Source organism: Piliocolobus tephrosceles, chromosome 2, assembly GCF_002776525.5.
Source record: "Piliocolobus tephrosceles isolate RC106 chromosome 2, ASM277652v3, whole genome shotgun sequence".
NCBI lineage: Eukaryota > Metazoa > Chordata > Mammalia > Primates > Cercopithecidae > Piliocolobus > Piliocolobus tephrosceles.
This window is the reverse complement of record NC_045435.1, coordinates 57290951-57300185: the sequence shown is the minus strand read 5'-3', so window position 1 is coordinate 57300185 and position 9235 is coordinate 57290951. Positions and strand designations below refer to the sequence as shown.

At 45.4% G+C, this 9235-nt stretch overlaps 1 protein-coding gene across 1 annotated transcript in view; it reads left to right on the top strand.

The window, feature by feature from the left end:
* Positions 1 to 7248: 7248 nt before the first annotated feature.
* The window catches only part of LRRN1 (leucine rich repeat neuronal 1), a 48198-nt gene continuing 46211 nt past the window's right edge, over positions 7249 to 9235 (top strand). The window contains exon 1 of the mRNA XM_023218586.3: positions 7249 to 7756. The gene's annotated coding sequence lies outside the window, so the exon portion shown is untranslated. The remainder of the gene's footprint in view (positions 7757 to 9235) is intronic.

The window sequence follows — 9235 nt, the reverse complement described above, 5'->3', positions numbered from 1 at the left end:
ATAAGAAGTACAAGCGGCCGGCGGGGCAGCTGACAGTCTTCTTCTCCCTGCTTGAAGTCTCTGGGAGCTTCAAGAAGGCACTATGTTGATGGTAATTAGGTTAGCAATCAACCAAGAAAAGTTTTAAGCTGAACAGAGAACTGGAAAGCACTGCTCTAGTAGCTGTTGTATACACATTTTGTTTGCTATAATGAAACCCTCCTACTTGCAGGATGTTCCTGAACTAGTCATTTTCTCTCTTACCTTACCAGACTCGTTATGAGGACTAAGTAAGGTAACAGCCAATGGTAGGAGAGATGACTGTGTTTCTAATGTACGTTGCTATATTGCTAATACAGATTGCAATATGTTGCACAATTTCTCTGTCTACTTTCTAGGCACATACCTAGCCTACATTCCTCTGCTTCCCTTGTTGTTAGACATAGATATGTAACTGGGTTCTCACCAATAATAATATGAGCCATTTCTTAGGCTGGCCCATAGAATGTTCCCATGTGATCCTTTATTCTCTTTCTTTCTCTACACTCTGTGCAAATGAAAAAATGTCTATAGCCATAGAGGAGCAAGAAGCAAAAAATGGAAGTCACCTGAGCCTGGAACGACTAGGTAGAGGGCACCCGGCCAGAAACATACTCTGTTACTTGAATATGAAATAAACTTGCCTTATTTAAGCCACTGATCATCTTTGGTTTATTTGTTCTCAGTGACCATTATATTAATACATTAATATTAGTGAGTGCTTGCTATATGCTAGGCACATACACACTTCTTTTTTCCTTGTGATAGAATATACAAATATAAAATTTACCATCTTAACCATTTCAAGTGTACAGTTCCATGTTACTAAGCACTCTCCTAATGTTTTGCAACCATTACTACCAGCCATCTCCATAGCTCTTTTCATCTTATAAAACTGAAACTCTACACCTATTAAATAATAAGTCCACATTCCCTGCTCTCCGCATGCCCTGGCAACCACTATTCTACTTTCTGTATGATTTTGACTACTTTCAGTATCTCATATAAGTGCAATCATACAGTATTTGTCTTTTTGTAACTGACTTATTCCATTTAATACAATGTCCTCATTTCATATTCATGTCGTAGGGTATGTCAGAATTTAATTTTTTAAAGTTGAATAATATTCCATTGTATGTTGATATAGTGTGGTTGTGTTCCCACCCAAATCTCATCTTGAATTGTAGGTCCCATAATTCCCATATGTTGTGGGAGGGACCAAGTGGGGGTAATTGAATCATGGGGACAGTTCCCCCATACTGTTCTCCTGGTAGTAAGTCTCACGAGATCTAACGGCTTTATAAGGGGAAACTCCTTTCACTTTGCTCTCAATTCTCTCATCTGCTGCCATGTAAGACGTGGCTTTCCCCTTCCGCCATGATTATGAGGTCTCCCCAGCCATGTGGAACTGTGAGTCCATTAAACCTCTTTTTCTTTATAAATTACCCAGTCTTAGCTATGTCTTCATTGGCAGCATGAAAACAGACTAATACATATGTATATACCACATTTTGTTTATATAGTCATCCCTCAATAGGTATTTGGGTTGCTTCCATGTTTTAGTTATTGTGAATAATGCTGCTATGCATGTGGGTGTACAAATAATTCTTTGAGACCCTGCTTTCAGTTCTTTTGGGCACATAGTCAGAAGTAAAATTGCTCGGTCATATGGTAATTTTAATTTTAATTTTCTGAGGAACTCCCATACTGTTTTCTACTGTGGCTGGATCATTTTATAGTCCCACCCACAGTGCACAAGCATTGTGTATTAGTCTGTTCTCACACTGCTGTAAAGAAATACCCGAGAATGAGAAATTTATAAAGAAAAGAGGTTGAATTGGCTCACAATTCAATTGAATTGAATTCTGCAGGTTGTACAGGAAGCATGGCTTGGGACGCCTCAAGAAACCTTCAATCATGGCAGAAGGCGAAGGGGGATCAGGCATGTCTTGCATGGCCAGAGAAGGAGGAAGAGAGAGATGGGGGAGGTGCTACACACTTTTAAACAACCAGACCTCATGAGAACTCTATCACAAGAACAGCTCTAGGGAGATGGTGCTAAACCATTCATAAAGGATCCACTACCACGATCCAGTCACCTCCCACCAGGCCCCACCTCCAACATTAGGGATTACAATTCGACATGAGATTTGGGTGGGTACACCAATCCAAACCATATCAGGTTCCAATTTCTCCACATTCTCGCCAACACTGGTGGGTTTTTTTTTTGTTTGTTTGTTTGTTTTGTTTTGTTTTGTTTGTAGAATAGCCATCCCAATGGGCATGAGGTAGTATTTCATTGTAGTTTTGATTTGCATTTCCCTAATGATCAGTGATGTTGAGCATCTTTTTTATTATTATTCTTTAAACTTTCATTTTAGACTCCGGGAGTATATATGCAGGTTTGTTACATAGGTATGCTGCATATGCACCTCTTTATCCTCACAAAACTCCATGATACAGGTACTATTACAGGCACAGAGAACTTAGTAACCTGTTCAAATTCACACAGTGTGTTGAGCTGGAATGTAAATCTAGGGACCCCAAATCAAGAGCTCTGGCTCTTAATCGTTACACTAGACTGCCTCTCTCAATGCAAAAAAAAAAATTACTAAGTGTAATGTAATGACACAGAGTTAATTCTTAGTTTATGTTAACCATTGTTATACAGACAAAAGAGAAATTAGAATGGAGAGCAAACAATTAAAAACAAAGAAAATTCTAAAATTCTAACTGAAATCTTTACAAAAGCAATCAAACATTCTTTTATTTTTTAGTAAGGTTTGGCTGGCTAAAGGTGAACAGTAAGGAAATAGAAAAAGTTGAATATGTTAAGCTGATAATAGAGTGATATATCTATAGATCAATAACCAAAATAGTATTTTTAAACAAGTATGTTTATTATATGTGATAACAAATAATTGAGAAAGTCCTTATTTCTCACCAACAAAAAGTTGGTAGAATTATGCAGCCATTAAGCATTATGGCTTCAAAGACTTTTTAACGATATGAAGAAAATACTCATGAAATAATGTGACCCAATTACATAAAGACATTTATTGTTTCATTTATTTTAAAGAAGTTTACTGAGTACCCATTACATGGTATAGGCCCTGAGCTGGGAGCTGGTCACATCATCCCTCTCCAAAGAGTATACGGTCTAGCTTTCAGAGTAGGATTTGTAAATAAACTGGCCGTGTTCCTCTTCTAGGGCTTAGTTTCTTAATCTACAAAAATAAAGAAGTTGGATTTGATGACTGATATGGTTTGGTTGTGTCCCCACCCAAATCTCATCTTGAATTGTAGCTCCTATAATTCCCACATGTCATGGGAGGGGCCTGGTGGGAGGTGATTGAATCATGAGGGCAAGTTTTTCCCGTGCTGTTCTCATGATAGTGAATAAGTCTTAAGATCTGATGGTTTTATAAGGGGCAGTTCTCCTGCACATGGTCTGTTGCCTGCTGCCATGTAAGACATCCCTTTGTTCCTCCTTTGCCTTCTTCCATGATTGTGAGGTCTCCCTAGCCATGGGAACTATGAGTCCATTAAACCTCTTTTTCTTTATAAATTACCCAGTCTTGGGTATTTCTTCATAGCAATATGAGAATGGACCAATACAATGATTGTCAACATCTCTGCAACAACCAAGTTCTACAAGTGGAAACAGAACCCTTTATTCAGTCAGGAATAAAATGTTATTTGGTATATCTGCAAAGCTGCAACTCAATAAAATTGCAACAGCACCATAAACCTATTAATGTTAGTTCCATTTAGAACCACCCACCATCTTGGTTTATCCAAGACTAAGGGGTTACCTGAGATGTTGAGAATTTTAGGACTAAAACCTAGAGATTCCCAGGCAAACTAAGATGGTTGGTCACTTTAGTTCTATGTCAAATTTTTAAGCTTAAATGCAAAAATGCAAAAACTAGTTTTAATTACAGAAACCTCAACTAATCCCCCTTTTTTTTTTGTTGGGATGTTTCATACACAGTAAAAAACAAACAAACAAAAAACCTAGAAGAACAAGAACTATGTATATGTAGTAAACTCACTCATTGTCAAAAATTCTTAGGGAAACAATACATTTGGTATGAAAGTTAACAATGATCACAATAGTCACATAATTTTAAGCTGCCGTCCTCACCCTCTAAGAGCTTGCTGGTGGTTGTTTTAAAACTACAATTTTAGTTCAGAAATTGGAAAGAATTCTGACTACCAGTACTCTATTAATATTTCAATAAGAGAGAGACATATTTTCAACTTTGAAAAATTGCAGTTTTAAGTGGCATATGATAATTTTCTTTTCAAAAAATAGATGTTCTTTTAAAGATTATTCAAATGATTATCTTCTGAAGTTTCATTTTTTTTTTCTTCATTTACCACATAGATCAGTACAATTAGGCTAATACCAATTATAATGTTCCTTCAAACCAAAGCTAAAGAACCTCGAGGGGCTGGGTGCAGGAATCCAGAGGGGTTTGTAGTGTCTCAACACAGCCAATTCAGGGGCCAGAACTCTTTACATCAACAGTAAGACCTTGCTCTCTTGGGAACTCTTGGGCTCTTGTCTCCAATTCCATTCTCCTTCAAAGATTCCAAGGTCTTCTACCACACCTTAATAAATAACTATTAAGTGCTTTTTTACTAACTAATAAATTCAGGATCCCAGGACTGGGTGAGCTCACTAGGAGTAATTCAGATGGATTTGAGCTCTTTAAGCAAGAAGTAAGAGACTTGGTTATGCTGGTTCATTGACTGTGTGTTTCCTCTTCATCCATCCCAATGACAAGGAGCTTTTAAGTGTCAGTTAACAAGACAGTCCCAAAACCCCTTTGCAGAGCTAAAAAATGGCAATTTCTAAAATTTGGACCAATTGCCAATTCAGGCAATTTAGCAAATTTGTAATAATTGCACCACATTTCGGACTCTTTTATAATTGTCATGCTCATGTGTCCTCTTCTGTCCACAGCAAGCCCCATCCTCTCACCCAAATTCCGTCCCCCATCCCTGACACACGTCTTCCTAATGATAATGCTCTTCTCTCTGTCTAGAACCAAATGCATGCAGTGGTCAAGTAGAAATGGGAAAAGCTGCCTCTCTCACTCTTGCTTTGGGGAAGAGGGAAATGAGTTTAAATAAATGATATGCTAATTTGAAAAGAAATGCATTGAACAGCGGGGAGACAGAGTCCATTTCCTCCACTGGAGCAGCTAGTGCCTTTGAGATATTCTGTCACATGTGGAATCATTATCCCACCTGTCTGAAGTGATGTCTTGTTTTAGTCTTCAATGTCTGCCTAATAATGCCTAGAGTTTACACCTGTCGTTGAATGCTTACTATATACTAAACACTGTCCTAAGCATTTTATGTGTTTACTCCCACTTAACCATCACAATCCTTTGGGATAAGTACTGTTATTAACCCTACTTTACAGCCAAGGAAACTAAGGCTTAAAGAGATAAAGTGACTTGCCCTTAGGGATACAGCTTATAAATTGCAGGGCTGGGATCTAAGCAGTGTTGGCCTGGTTTCAAAATTCATACCTTGGTCCCTAACTCATACCATTCTCATGAAGTCTCTTCCAAAACCTGGAGGCTGTTCTAGATCTGGCCTCCTAGGAGCAACTCTCACCATCATTAATTAATTGCTCCAATTGCTCCTCCAAGACCTACCTCTGTAAAGCTCCTCCTCGAAGGGCACAACCTCATCTCTCTTCCACTCCCAGGAAGACAGGCTGGAAACCTAATAGAGACTACCTAAGAAACCTACATTCTATCTCTCCCTGACCATTCGATTTCTGTACTTCCACCAGAGGCCACCTTCTATCAGATAACTCCATGCTATCTGCATGCTAACTCCACGGATAATCTGCATGAAAAGGGGGAAAGAGACCAAATCATGTTACAAAATTTGGGTAAGGGTCTAGACTCAACTTGCTTTGAAAGATCTTAAATCTTCCTATTCATTTGTAGACAGCAGTGGGCCTTTTTCTTCCTCTGCTCTGCACGACCTTCCAGCCCAAGTGCTAATATCATCTTTTCCTAAAGCCTTTTAAGACAAATTGTGACCATTTATGTCTACATGACAGTTTCAGGATAACAAAGTATTAAGACACACAAAGACATCAAACATTTATCAGAGACTACGCGAGACGCCAAGAAATTTTATAGGGATCAAGAACATGATTACTGACATTGAATTTATCCTGTGGCTTTGAAGAATCCAAAAGATGATTCTCTAATAATGTATCCTTCCAAATTCTCCAGAAGTTCTAAGCTTAGACATCATGATGAAATGTCACCACGTTCCTTTGCCAGAAGTTGTTCAGCACTGACGAGCTAATGATGCTTTCGCTTAAAGCTGATTCCCCCAATAAAGGGTGCCAAGGCTTCTTTGGAGCCCTGTTCCGGGCTGGCGACTTTGAAGCTGAGACGCAGGTTCACGTGCAGTTTCCGAAGACCCATTCCCTCCCCACTCTCCTCCCCTTTCTCTGAGACACCCTCCACATAAGACGGCGTTCTCAGTCAGTCCTCCACCGCCTATTTAAACACTACTTCTACACCTAACAAATCAGAAAGCTGTAATTTCAAAGTTTCAGAAACGTTTTCGGAAAGCCTCCTCAAATGGGAAGCGGCTTCGCCACTGAGTTAAGCGTCCGAATCCTCCTTCCCGCGGCAAGGACACTGGCCCGGGCCAGCTCCGCCGAGGACGCCCCCGGGCGCGCACACATAGCCCGAGGACGCGCCCCGTATTTTAAGACGCAGGGTCGGATTTCACCCGGAAACTTCGCTCTCACAACCCCAGGCCGAACTGTGTCTGATTCTCAGCTCCCGAGCCCGAGTTCTACCTTGCAAAAAGATGCGGCCCCATTGTGCCTAGCTGGCCTCCTAGCACGGACGCTTTTTTTCTTTTGGTCTGTCTTTTGCTAAGAAACGGCAATGCGCCTCGCCTCTCTACCCAACCGCAGCCTGCTGTCCCCTAGACAAAAAGCGGCGGCCGGCTGTTCCCTGCAGCGGAGACCGCGGCGGCGCAGCGCGTCCCGGCCACCCGAGGCCCGCCGCGCTGCGCCTTTGTTGGGCGGTCTACAGATGGTGCCCAGCACGGGGCTGAGCCGAGGGCGGGGGCGGGGGCGGGAGGTGGAGGCCGGGAAGGGGGTCGGGCGGGAGGGGAGGAGACGGCGGAGCAGCCAATCCGCGCGCGGCCCATCAGCTGACCGCCTTTGCTTACACCAGGTGCACGCCGGCTGCGGGGAGCACAAAGCGGGGCGCACCGAAGGCGCAGGCAGCGAGCGGCGGAACTAGGCGAGGCCCGTGCGCCCGCGGCTGCAAGCGCCCGCCGGGCAGGGAGAGGGGCCGGCGGCGTCAGATCGGGCGGCGGCCACGGCGCGGCGGCATCCCTAGGCGCCTGGGGCGCCTTCCTCAGGACCTGGCAGCTCGCTGCCCCGCCCTCTGCACCCCACTTCTCCGACCCTCCTTCCCAATCCTGCCTCCCCCGGCCCTGGCCTCCAAGAGCCAATTGAGCCCAGTCCCGTGCAGCAGCTGTTGCTTGTGTCGCCGCCTCGTCTCCAGTCTTGGTGCTCTGCCGGGGGTCCCCCGAGGAGCCAGTGCGCGCTGCGGGTTGGGAAGGAGGCGCCGCTCAGCCGGTCCTCCTCCTCGTCTTTCTCCTCCTCCTGCTGCTGCTGCGGCGGGTGCCAGGTCCGTGCGCACCCCAACACCCCCACCCGCTGGGCCTCGGGGTAAGTGCCCTGGCCGGCCGCGCCGCGAGGTGTGGGAGGCACCGTGGGGAAGTCGAGGCAAACTTGGTGGCGTGGGAGACTATGCAGGGTGTGGGGAACCTCGGGGTAAGATCGCGGGCCTAAGGGGGACGAGGGGGCGCGGCTCATGGAGCTGGGGAAAATGACGAAGTCGGGAAACGGGAATATAGTGCCCCGTTTCCCTCTGTCCTCCTTACCAAAAAACAAAGGTGTGGGAGAGCGCTAGTTGGGAAGGCAGGCCAGATAGAAATAGGCAAAAGGCAGTGACTGGAGCCAAGCCCGATGGATTTCAGGGGCCGACCAGGGGAGGGTGGTGCCCGGGGACTGGGAGGGAGGAGGGCTGCCGGGATGTGAACTGGGGAAGGCAGCTGTAGCTGGAGAACAGCGCGGAAAGGGGGCTCAGGGAGTTGGAAAGAGGGCCAAGAGGAGGGAAAGGAAGGTGACGGGTTATGGGAAGAGAAAAGAAAAAGGGTGTCTTGGCGGTGGCCTTGGTAAGAGAAAGGGGCAAGAGGCATAATTGACAAGGCGTTGAAAGTATTGAAGTCAGAGCTTTGGGAAGAATGTACCCAACTCTCGGCGGTCCACGCAGGGACAGACCTCAGCCTGTGAGCCTTGGGCCCAGAAGAAGTGGCACCCTAAGAACGCTTGCCAGAGAGCCTAAAATGTTAGGGAAGCCTCATCCCCGCCAGGAACAGAGTCGGCGCTGAGTTCCCGGCTCGGCCGGGGTCTGAAGCGAGGAAAGTTTGCCAGCGAGTGTCCTTTGTGCTGCGTGGAGAGGGGTGTGGGCAGCCGCCGACTAGGCGCTTCCCCGCCTCCCGCGGCGCCCGCCTCCCGCCCAGGGAGTCTCTGCCTGGCAGGCTGGGGTTGGGGGGAAAAGTCCAGCAGCGGGAGGGCCGCTCGTCCCGGGACGGTTCCAGGGGAGCCCGCGCGGAAACGCGGACCAGGAAGCGCGGCCCGGATGCCAGATCCAGGAGAAGGGACCTTGCTTGCGGTGTTCACCGCTGTAGCCCCAACGCCAAGAACAGAGCCTGGCCGTGAGGGAATGACTGGCCTCCGAGGTACAAAAGGTTGTGAAGCACTCGAACCTCACAGGCAAAGGCTAAGAGTATAAATCCCATCCCACCGTAAGTATTTTCATTCCCAAACCTAAATTAGTAAAGGAAAAGTGGAATTCTAATAGGCTGAGGGAACAGGTACTGCCGACTTGGGCTTTTGCGTGGAGGATAAAAGACAACATGTTTTGTTTTGTTTTGCCATGACAGTCTAAATAATATTAGTGGAATAGGCTCAGTATTTCATTTTTAAAAGCTACGCTGGAGGAGTGGAAAGTTCAGGAAGGCACTTTAATCAGTATAAATCTAGAGTAAAAGTGTTATTGGCTCCAGGGCCATATGTGTCCCGAAGTCTCTGATTTGCATGCAAATGTGAGCGGATCCTGGCAGATGTCTGGCCTCATCCATT